This window comes from Gorilla gorilla, chromosome 5 (genome assembly GCF_029281585.2).
Source record: "Gorilla gorilla gorilla isolate KB3781 chromosome 5, NHGRI_mGorGor1-v2.1_pri, whole genome shotgun sequence".
Taxonomy (NCBI): Eukaryota; Metazoa; Chordata; class Mammalia; order Primates; family Hominidae; genus Gorilla; species Gorilla gorilla.
Window position 1 is genome coordinate 132,000,796 of NC_073229.2, and position 12,338 is coordinate 132,013,133.

At 42.6% G+C, this 12,338-nt stretch overlaps 1 protein-coding gene across 6 annotated transcripts in view; it reads right to left on the reverse strand.

Annotated features, from left to right (window-relative positions):
- Nucleotides 1-12,338, reverse strand: part of SCML4 (Scm polycomb group protein like 4) — a 143,073-nt gene that overhangs the window by 116,631 nt on the left and 14,104 nt on the right. The window contains exon 1 of one of the 6 annotated variants that reach the window (XM_004044477.5): nt 1,845-2,335. The exons of the other annotated variants lie outside the window; for them this stretch is intronic. The gene's annotated coding sequence lies outside the window, so the exon portion shown is untranslated. Of the gene's footprint in view, nt 1-1,844; nt 2,336-12,338 lie in introns of those variants that run through there. 6 annotated transcript variants of the gene reach the window in all.

The following is a 12,338-nucleotide window of genomic DNA, read 5'->3' on the forward strand; positions in this document are numbered from 1 at the left end:
CTGAGCTGCTTAGCTTACCTGCTGCTTGCTAGAGGAGACAGCCTTTCACCCTCACCCCCAGGAGTCGAGAACCAGAAAGTGAAACTGCTTCTGCTGGTTTCCCTCGCCTCGAAAACACACCACCAAAAGCAAAGAAATGGTGAAAAGCAACTTACTCGTTTTGCTTATTGTTTTCTTGTCTTTCTATTACCGTTCATTTACTCTTTTCTTTTTTTCTTTTCTTTTTTTTTTTTTGCAGCAAAATAAAAGTAATTTTGGGGGAACAGGGAAGAATTGTAAACACGTTATACATGAAAGAACCGGATTTTTGTGGGCTTTGCACTTTTGTTATAATTCCACAAATGAAGCAAACTGATGAATTTACCAAAATATTTCAGAGCTCATCTACATACACAATTTAAAGAGCTAAAGAAAACACATTCGTATTTTTAAAAAATTCTGTCAAAAAGCCTGTTTAAAAGTTATAGTTTGTGAAGCCACCAATTTCCCTAAAACTGAAGATTCTACATTAACCTTTTGAGTGTAGACGATCACGCAGTACCGATTTTCTAGTTAATCTTCACCCAGCTGCTGTTGCTCAAACAGCCCCTCATTTTTTCAGACTAGTTCTACCAAGCAACACAAAAAATGCTCCACACAAATATTATACCCCCAGATAGTTTAACACACTAAGAATTCCTTTGTAGTTATTTTTACATTTTTATGCTTTCACTCCAGATATTCTATTTTGCTTAAAAAAAAAAGTGGAGAAAAAAAGCAGCTATATCCCTCATTCTTCAAAAATGGTTCCTCTGGTTGAAAAGAAAGAAAAACAGCATACAACAAATACCCCGATTCTGAAGTGCCTGGATTACTTTCTCAAGTACTGTAGTGTCTGAGATCAGTAAAAAACCACTTTCTCAGAAAGCCACTGATTGTCTAACCCTCATGAGTACCGTCATGGAATCTAGAGACAACACGAGGAGACGCCTCTCGTTCACGATCACAGATAGTGGAAAGAACTTTGACTCAAGCACCTCAACTCAGCAAAACAGCTCAGCAGCCTGCACTCTGGCCTCATCCACCGCTCCTGTCCAGCCAGCAATCAACCTGGAGAGGATCCCTCATGCTTTGGGAGGAGCACGTGGAAGCTGGTTCAAGTCACAGTGCTCCACCTGGGAAGGAGGTGATTTTGAGCTTGGGAAAACTGCCGCTAATACTCCATAGTCACCAGTTTTTTTCCCCAAAAACGAATTAAAACCAGAAACTAGCAATAAATATTATTCTTATTTATGCCTCATAAATTAGCAAAAACCAGCACAAAGACATGTGAAATATTCTACCTGGGATATTTGAAATAAAATTAAATTGAAAAAAAAAAACACTTGTACATGTTCATAACATACCAATTTTAATAACCAAATTTTAGGTAAATATTTGTATCCCAAGACATAGTACAATTTTTTTAAAATTAAAAAGCAAAACAAAGCAAAATTATCGTGAAGGGAAAAAATAACTAACCGGTTACTTGAGTTCACATTTGGAAAAAAATAACTTTCTAGGTATTTAAATGCAGAGTTAAAGAGTAATGAACACGCATATAGCCCAAATTTATAAACTATATAATTCAATGTTACATTTTCCCCTCTGAGATCTGGTTAATAAATTAAATGCTGTACTTTGCATATGAGGAACTAAAGTTTACCTACTGGACTCAGTGGTTTTAGTGCAGGACACTCTTGTGCGTTGCCATAGAGGTAGGCATGCAACCCAGAAAAAACTAAAACAGGTAACCTGTCATGCTGACAGTTACAAGAGAAAGATCCCGTGTCAATGGCACGCCTCCAATTGTGCATCTCCCTTACCTACAGCTTGTTCACCAGAGCCCTGAGCAGGTTGTTTACCAGGTCGGGAGTGTTGACTCAGAAGACAGATGACTTTCAGCACATGCAAACCGAGTATTGCAAAAGCTATCTTCCACCCGTGTTAGTAGCTCACAGTTAGTCTCCAGCAGCCCTGCGCTCCAGCTGCAAACATCTCATTAGATTAATGCATTCAGCACAGGCAGAAAACTCGATTTACCATAGCTACAGCAATGAATTTCCATTACGATGACAGCTTCAACCACATCATGTCCGGAAAACCAGCCAACCACTGGCTTTTAAAGAACACACACATTTTACATGCAGAAAACGAGGCGTGTGTGTGTGTGTGTGTGTGTGTGTGTGTGTGTGTGTGTGTGTGTTTCGTGTTTCCTTCCTCTTAGCAGCCTAACTAAGAGAAATGTGCAGTGTAGCTTTTTGTCGACATGAGCTGCAAGGTAATGACACTTCTGCTTCTTTGGTAGCTACGTCCTTGTAATAACCTGAATTATGTCACAATGGTTAGAATGGGTGTTTCCAACATTTCAGTTTTCATTACCCCTCCTCTGTTGCCATAGAAACCAGACTGTAACATCATCTCTTTGTCCCAATCCTGCAGCAGTGTGGGCCAACACCAGGCTTATAAGACACTGGTGATCTGACAGAGTGAATGTTTGACTTTGGACAAATAAAACAAAAAGAAATATTACAATAGCATCATTGTTTAGGAGACCCTGTGTGATTCCCAGAGCAGTGTGCCTATCCAGGTGTGTGCACACACCATGGCTGTACATATTAAATCAGCGGCTGCCCACAACATATGTGTACAGTTCATTAAAGCCGGCCCTGACTTTGGCTCCAGGCCTGTATGTGTGTGTGTGTAAGCATGTCTACCCACCTCAACGTGGTGGGACCTGCATAGGATAGAAACAGGGCAAGAGTGACTATTCATTCCCATGCCCCATTGCATTTTCTGCAGCAAATCAATATATATCGGCGAAGGGGTCTTTTCTTTTCCTTTCTTTTTGTAAAGTGGAGCAGGGCTCCCTTTTGCCCATTTCATCCACTCTGGGATATTGGCATATTCACAGGTATTTCCTACAAGATGAAATATCCATTCTACAAACATGTGGCTTACTCCTAGGGATGAGCAGCAAACAAATTTAGCCGGGACTAAATATCAACCAGGGCTAACTAAGGCTTAGGCCACAACCTGGCCAGTTACTGAGAGTGAAAAAAACTGCAATGGACAACTTGAGGTTTCTCTGAGTATGTGTGTAGAGTCACATTAGAAGTACATAAGAAATCTCTCCTCTGAAATTTATTATGAAAATATAAAAAATTGCTTTAAGTCAAAGCCTTGTAATTAATTGAGCAAGAAGAAATTCACTCCTTTAGTTCATTTAATCATCAAATTTTGTTGTTTTGTATGGGAAAAGGCAGGTTTGGTAGTTTGCATTTTCATTTCATATAAGTTGATTTCACTAAAGAAGGAGGAAGAGGAGAAGAAAAGAAAAGAAGATGGATGGGCCCGGTGCAGTGGCTCACGCCTGTAATCCCAGCACTTTGGGAGGCCAAGGCGGGTGGATCACGAGGTCAGGAGATCGAGACCATCCTGTGAATGGTGAAACCCCGTCTCTACTAAACATACAAAAAATTAGCTGGGTGTGGTGGCAGGCGCCTGTAGTCCCAGCTACTTGGGAGGCTAAGGAGGGAGAATGGCAGGAACCCGGGAGGCGGAGCTCGCAGTGAGCTGAGACCATGCCACTGCACTCCAGCCTGGGCGACAGAGCGAGATTCCATCTCAAAAAAAAAAAAAAAAGAAAAGAAAAGAAGATGGATGGGCTAGGTGCGGTGGCTCATGCCTGTAATCCCAGCATTTTGGGACTCCTGGACTTGAGGTTAGGAGTTCGAGACCAGCCTGGCCAACATGGTGAAACCCCATCTCTACTAAAAATACAAAAATTAGCCAGGCTTGGTGGCGCTTGCCTGTAATCCCAGCTACTCGGGAGGCTGAGGCAGGAGAATCGCTTGAACCCGGGAGGGAGAGGTTGCAGTGAGCTGAGATCGCGCCATTGCACTCCAGCTTGGGTGACAAGAGTGAAATTCCATCTCAAAAAAAAAAAAGAAAAAAGAAAGAAAAAGAAAAGAAAAAAAAGAAAAGAAGAAAAGAAAAGAAAGAAAAGAAGAAAAGAAAAGGAAAGAAAAGAAAAGAAGATGGATGATTTAAATTTGGACAGCATCTCTGTCCCAGCGGCAGTGGTTATTATACTCACACCCGTGGCCTCATACATGCCACACTACATTGAGCTTAAAGCACCTGGAATGGGCTGAGATATTAGACCAATTTTCACTCTAAGATGTTTCATAGGATAAAAAAAAAATAACGTTTCTTAAGTAATCAGAAATATTCTCCAAGTCCTGTAAAAGAAGAAAAAGGGTTGGCAGAATCTACCCATAAGAAAGGAGTTTCTGGTTTTCCTACCCAGCTCTGTGAGGGTTTCTCACTCTGATCCTCAGTCCCAACCTCCTTGCCTCCTCCCAGATGGGCTACTGTTGTCCTTGTCCTCAAGGTGGGTGCATGTGGGAAGCAGCCATTGTCATCTAACAGGTCAACTTGGTAATAAAGCCTAAAATTGAAATCAACAAAAGCTGGGTTGCTTGGGCACGGTGGCTCACGCCTGTAATCCCAGCACTTTGGGAGGCTGAGGTGGGCAGATCACAAGGTCAGGAGATCGAGACCATCCTGGCTAACACGGTGAAACCCCGTCTCTACTAAAAATACAAAAAATTAGCTGGGCGTGGTGGCAGGCGCCTGTAGTCCCAGCTACTTGGGAGGCTGAGGCAGGAGAATGGTGTGAACCCGGGAGGCGGAGCTTGCAGTGAGCCGAGATCACGCCACTGCACTCCAGCCTGGGCGACAGAGTAAGACTCCGTCTCAAAAAATATATATATTTTTATATATATGTATATATTTAAGTAAACAATATTTATTTACTTAAATATATTATTCAAAATATTTGATATTTAATAAATTATTCATTTAAATTATGTAATTTAATAAATTTAATAAATATGTAAATATATTTATTTAAATATATCTTTATATTTTTATTTAAATATATATTTACATTTTTATTTAAATATATATTTATGTTTTTTACTTAAATGTATATTTTTATTTAAATATATCTTTATATTTTTTACTTAAATTTTTTTATTTAAATATATCTGTATATACACACATTTATTAAAATATATATATTTAAACTTACTGGGATTTCTTTCTTCATGCAACCAGGAACATAGCTTTTAATAACTTAAATCAATATTTTAAAAAATCCTAAATGTTTTTAATTCCAAGAAAAATTTAAGTTAAACATGTAAGAGAAAAGGAATTTGATGGGATGACTGGTATTAGCTGAGGGGCCTGCTAAGAAGAAAAGTGACCGCTCTGAGCTAGCATCTCTCTAAGTCTTGTACATCCGTGTCCCATGAAAAGGGTGCTTAGGTTGTACCACGTTGCTAATTTTCTTTGCACTGTGGTTACATTTCTGTCTCAGACCACAAGCAACATGTTCCACTCTCTCCACACGAGTGCTACTGGGCTGGTGGTTAGCAGGAGGCAACCAGAGGGAGCAAGTTAATTTGGGGGCGTCCCAAATGCAAATCTACTTAGAGTAGCCTCCATTTGAAGAGTAATCCTTCTGTCAGCTCTTGGTAAAGACACCGTTCACATTGAAAATGGCCTTTGTCCTAAAGAGTTGTGTTTTCCAACACAAGCATCAGATCAAGAGGATTCTGTCTTGGACTGGCAGTCAGTGCTACTGCTGAAACAACCTTTGTTATAACAGTGATAGCTAACATTTACTGAAGAATTACGTGTGAAGCCCTTCTCATTTTGTATCCCATTTACGACAATCCTATGAAGTAGGTATTATGATACCATTCCCATCTTACAGATAAGGAAACTGAGACTTAGGGATGTTAAATAACTTGCCCAAGGACACACAGCTAAGAAGTGGTAGACACAGGTCTGACCCAGGCAGTCTGTGCCCAAAGATACTCTAATTAATCATTCCACCTCATGGATCCTGGCACTGCCACTTGTTCCAGCCCTACCACTAACCCAATGACATGGGTGAAATCACTGACTTTCTATAACACGGGAGAAGGAGATAAGGGACTAGATCACCTTTGTGGTCACTTATGGCTCTGACATTTCACAAGCCTAACAACTGCTTTATCTCTAACTCAAAACATTGGTCTGCTGAAACAGCAGGACGCTTTGGGTTGGAGGAGTGCTTAGTTGTGATTATGGATATGGCCATGATTACAAAGGGGCAAAAAGTGTCCTTTCTCTCATTAGGATAAGACCTAGTAAACTAGAGCTTTGGATATCAATTTGGAGCAAAGGTAGGGAGGAGAGAGCATGGAGAAAGAACAGGAAGAAAAGCTAAGATTCCATTTCTGTAGTAAGGAAGGGAGAATAGCCTCCCACACTCAAGAGGCCCCACAGCTTCCCTTCCACATCATTCAACACAAGTTTGAGAACCTTAGGGGCTATGGAAAGCATAAGGCTTATGATTACCATTTTGCAGCAAATAGTTAACCTAATTAGTCAGACTACACAAGAGTGGGTACCAGATCTCTTGACTCCCCAGTCTGTCGCTTCTTCAACCCAAAGGCCTGCCTTTCATGGGGCCAGATCTTAGCTTCAACTACTCAAGCAGGGATCTTTTAAAGTTAAAGACAAAACCGTTCTGTGTAGTGAAGATAAACAAAAAACAACCTAAATCACAGAATACACAAAGCACCCCCAAAAAGGTTGTCATAGAAGAACACGGAATGAAACTGTTAAAATGTTCTTAATAAATGTTTGCGAAAATATTGCAATTTACAAAATAATATCCAGGATTGAATTTTATTTTGAAAAAAAAACTAATGATTTACAAAATATGAGACATGTTACTAGTAATGATTCTTCCCAGCACTTTGGGAGGCTGCACTGAGATAATCGCTTGAGTCCAGGAGTTCAAGACCAGCCTGGGCAACATGGGAGACCTTGTCGCTACAAAAAATTAGAAAGAAAAAAATTAACCAGGCATGGTGGTGCGTGCCTGTAGTCCCAGCTACTCGGTAGGCTGAGGTGGGAGGAATGCTTGAGCAGTGGGGAGGGCGAGGCTGCAGTGAGCTGTGATGGTGCCACTGCACTCCAGTTTGTGTAACAGAGCAAGATCCTGCCTCAAAAAAAAAAAAAAAGAAAAAAGAAAAAATAGTAATGATTCCTTGGTGATAGAATTTTTATCTTAATATTTTTCTTTTGTATGTTCTGCACAAGAACACCCATTTATTTTGTGATAATCAAAATTGGTGTGGATTCTCATAAGTGGGAGTTGAACAATGAGAACACACAGACACGGGGGAACATCACACACCAGGGCCTGTCGAGGGGTGGGGAGCAAGAGAAGGGAGAACATTAGGACAAATACCTAATGCATGCGGGGCTTAAAACCTAGATGACAGGTTGATGGGTGCAGCAAACCACCATGGCACATGTATACCTATGTAACAAACCTGCACGTTCTGCACATGTATCCCAGAACTTACAGTAAAATACATAAACAAACAAATAAATAAATAAATATTAGTTCTATTTAAAAAACTGGTATTAATTAATTGATTGATTAGCAACAGAATTTTTCCTTGTCACATTGGCAAACATATTTGATAATGGTTCTCATAAATGTTAAGTCTCAAATTTCATCATTAAAATAAAACTAAAAGCTTTGTCAGCCCAGTGGCTATAGGTTACATTCAGCCCCTGCCTTAGCCAGTGCCCTGAGTCCAAAGCCTGCTCCCACATCCTCCATGATGGGCTTCACTATCACGAATATTTCTGGAGCCCATGCGGGGTGCTTAGTGCAGCCAATACAAAAATTAGGGACATAGTCCCTATCCTTCCCCACCCAAGGGCCTCTGCGGTCAGCAGGGTCCTCTCAGAGCTGATAATACTCTGTCTTGTTTTTAGTCAAGCCATGTGCTAAAGACGTAGGAAGTTGGTGATTGAATCAAGTAAAAAACACTCTCATCCAAGGAAAAACGACTCACTCAAATTCTCTTAGGCCCAAAACATGGCTCCTCTCAGACAGGGCCTCCTCTCTTTGTGGCTCTGGGCCTGTGACCCTGGCTGATACTCAAGGACTGACTGAGTGGAAACATTTTTCTCAAGGTCTGGCAGTTTTGATGGAAGCACAGCCCAGAGACCCTTATCCCAGGGGCAGCATCTGGTAAGGGGTTGGATGGGTGAGGGCAGGTGACTGACAGCTGGAAGAACTGAGAGGGACAACATCAGGGACTTTTCTTTGGTCACTAGGCTGTTAATTCCAAGATGGCAGGGAATAGGTCTTCTCCACTATAACCCCAGTATGTAGTGCAGAGCCTAGGCCGTAATAGGAAATTAACAAATAATTATTACTGAATGAATGAAAGAAACTAGAAGTTAAAGTAGGAGATCTCATCTTAATCTATGTTAGTACAGGCTTTTAGAACTGATTCCTTTCTCCCACAGAAGTGATTGGTGTCAGATGTCTGTTATCAGAAAAAAAAATCATTCATTAAAATTCAAAGGAAGACTTCCCTTTACTCTTTGTTCCTTTATTCTATTAAAATGTCATCTCTTTGTGATCGCTTCTGCTTTGAGTTGTATTTCTTTGTAACAAATGAGCTTTAATTCATATGGGTGATCTCCAAGCACTAGGTTTCTCTTTCCCACCTACAATATTTCCCCCAAGTTAGATAGGAGAAACAAACCCAGTGTACCCTCAGTACTCTGCCTGGAGTACTGAGAAGCTTCTAGAATTAGCAAATGTGAGTCTCAGTCAAACCTCTATGTGTGCGCCAAAGAGCCAGAATAACAGACTTCAAATAAAGTAATGAGTACCTGCAATTTCAGCTGAAAACAGTTACTGCTTCTGGGCTCAATTTCTAGGAAAGTGGTGTAACGGGGAAAAGGAAGAGATGAGGGGAGGGGGACACAGAGGCCCGTCAAAGAGAGACTCTACATTTTTTAAAGTTCATGTAGAAGATAGTTTTGGGGGATTGCCTGCAGTTTCTAGAGTAAAGATGTTGATCACCTGAGGTTCCATCTCCCTTTATTTGAGGGAAGATCTCCAAGATGGGTTTCTTAGTAACAAAAAGGCAAGAATACAACCATTGCCCTTAGAACAAAACTTGAATCTGAATAGAGATGATGCAGTCTGAAATTTTCATTCTCAAAAAAAAAAAAAAAAACCCAGCTCGTTGGTGAATAAAAAGCAACTGATTGATCAGTTCATCTTAAGGACAGCCAACTTCAGTGTGGACCATATCTATGATAAACCCACACGAGCTGCAAGTGAACCTAGAGACTGGGACTGGAGAATAGAGGAGGAAAGAAGAGGGAAGTAAGTTTGCAAGTAACAGTAAAAACAGCTCAAACTGGCTTTAAAAATGAAGGGTGCAGTGAGTGGCTCATGCCTGTGGTCCCAGCACTGTGGGAGGCCAAAGTGGGCAGATTACTTGCAGTCAGGAGTTCGAGACCATCCTGGTCAAAGTGGCAAAACCCATCTCTACTAAAAATAGAAAAATTAGTCCAGGCCAGGTGGCTCACATCTCTAATCCCAGCACTTTGGGAGGCTGAAGTGGGAGGATCACGAGGTCAGGAGATTGAGACCACCCTGGCTAACATGGTGAAACCCGTCTCTACTAAAAAATACACACACACACACACACACACACAAAATTAGCTGGGCGTGGTGGCACATGCCTGTAGTCCTAGCTACTCGGGAGGCTAAGGCAGGAGAATGGCGTGAACCCGGGAGGTGGAGCTTGCAGTGAGCCGAGATCGAGCCACTGCACTCCAGCCTGGGCAACAGAGGGAGACTCTGTCTCAAAAAAAAAAAAAAGAAAGAAAGAAAGAAAGAAAAATTAGCCCGGGGTGGTGGTGCATGCCGGTAGTCCCAGCTACTCGGGAGGCTGAGGCACAAGAATCGTTTGAACAAGGGAGGCAGAGGTTGCAGTGAGCAGAGATCATGCCACTGCACTCCTGCCTGGGCTACAGAGAAAGACTCCGTCTCAAACAATAAAAATAAAAATAAAGGGCATTCATTAGCAGGGAGTCCAATGAGCTTAGGCAAGGGTGACCCAACAGTTGGTCAATAACGTCACCAAAGATCTGGTCTGAATCATCTTACGCCTGGCTTCCCTCATGGTCACAGTTCTGTTGCCAGCTGCTTCCAGGCCACATGCTTCCCCCTTTCCCACCCAGCACAAGGGAGAGCCTCTCCAGGTAACTTCCATAGAGGAGCAAGGAAGCTTCCTTCCTAGAACTTCTGGCTAACATCCCTTCATCTCATTGGCTGGAATTGGGCCACATCCAATTCCTGAACCAAAGACTGCCACCCGGATATGCTGACTGGCTTAATTTCACCTTTGAAACTGGTGGGGACCCTCTGCTTTCCGCCAGGCACTGGAGCTGCCTGGGGAGAAATGTACACCTGAATGACAATTGCAGGGCTCTTACTAAGCAAAAGGGAAGAGGAATTGGTGCTAAAGGCCAAAATCAGCAAGAAGTAACTGACTAGTAGAAGGCGGGGCAGAGGAGACCAGGAAGAAGAGAGGCCGTAGGGAGCGGTAGAGGATAGGGTGCTGTGCGCCACACACGTGACCTCCTGCCCTCTCAGATACCAATCTTCAGGAAGAGCCACAGAAATTAGGAAATGCTTGCTGTGGTTGAATTTCTTGCAGAAACTCATGAAGAGGCTGAGTTTTGCATCCTGGGTTGATGCAGGTGAAACCACATTAGCATATGAGAAGCCAGGGGCCAGGACCAAAAAGATTATGAAAGTGAGTCTAGGGAAGGAGGCCACTATGCGGGGAGGACTTAATGGCTGGACTTAACTGGGATGCGAACATTGGGATATAAGAGGCAGAAAGCTGGCTATCTGACAAAGGGGCTGCAGCCATGTAAGTTGGTCATATAGTTAGCTGAATTCCATTCTTTCTTACAAGGGGAGTCACCTTCTAGAAAGGAAGGCTTGACTGGATATTGACATTCTCAAGATGCGTTGTTTAAGATTGAATAACTTAGTCTTTAAAAGAAGTGCTGTGTACTACTCAGACCACCTTATCTGGCTCTAAGTCCGCCCTGTGTGTGTTGTTGGGTAGGGGTTAAGAGCCGGGCCTTACCTGAATCAGGAAATTGGTAGGAGGTACCATTCTCTCCGCTTGAACCCTGTGGAGGCCGCAGGCAAGCACTGGGGATCTAGCCATGGGGTAGCTGGAGGAGCTGGTGAGTGGGTTCTGCAAGGCTGAGGAGCTCAGGAGACACCTGAGGAGTGTCTGGACTGCTTCCTTTCAGCAGTAACAGGACGTGGCAACACCATCTGGGAATGGATCCTTGGACTGACCTACCAGTGACCAAAACCAGCAAAGACCCCTTTGGACTAAGTACGAAACCCAGAGAGTTTGGAGGACTCTCTGGAGAGGAAGTCCAGGCTTCCCCCAATTTGTGAGAAAGGGCCCAGCTCAGAGTTATATTAATATGATATTCATACTAAAAGGAATGTGAATAGCAAAACCTAAAAATTAGAAAAAAAATTTTTTACAAGAAATGTACAAGTTGGATGGCAAGCTCACTGGCTCAGTGCAGGGATTCCGGCTTGACCATGTCCATGACCTCGGTCCAGAAGCTCAACCCCGTTGTGCTTCAGCTCCTTATGCCTGAAACAGGGATGCTAAGACTGGTGTGTGGGTTAAATGAATTAGGCTGAATATGATGTAAAGTTGTTGGAATAGTGCCTGGCACATATATGAGGTGTCATAATAAGGAAAAGGGAATTTAAGTGGCATAAATACACTGTGACAAATGGAAGGAAAAGGGAATAAAAGCAACAAAATTGTAGAAGCCGCAAAGTGGATGAGCAAGAGGTAACTGACCTGGCAGACCCAAGAAACTGAGCCTTTTTTCAAGTGGGGGTTCCCAGAAAGCACACAGTTCACACCATAGAGCCCAGAAAGTCTCTTAAACTGGAAGTCCCAGGAATCCCCAAAAGCAGAAGTTGGGAGGACTGAAAACAAGACTGGATCTCCTCCCCAACCCTGTGCTGCTGGTGACAGCCCCTTAACCCTGACGGAATGAAGGTTTACTCTGATCTCAAGGACATAGGCACAGCTGAAGGGAGAGGTGCTATACCGAAAACAGAATTCAGAGAAAGTTCACCTCCTCAGCAGAGATCCACAGCCCCTGGCTCTCTCACTGCCAGACTGTTTGCAGCGAGGCAAATAAACCCAGACGAGACCTTGGAAAACTCTGGGAAACTGACCAGCCCACAAGAAAAGACTTACACACACTGAAGTGGGGTTCAGATGGGGCAGCCCAGCAAGATGTCCCTCCAGTGAAGGCCACCAGTGACAATACACATTCTAGAGTCCTCACTAAGTGTGAGCCTCTGGTAT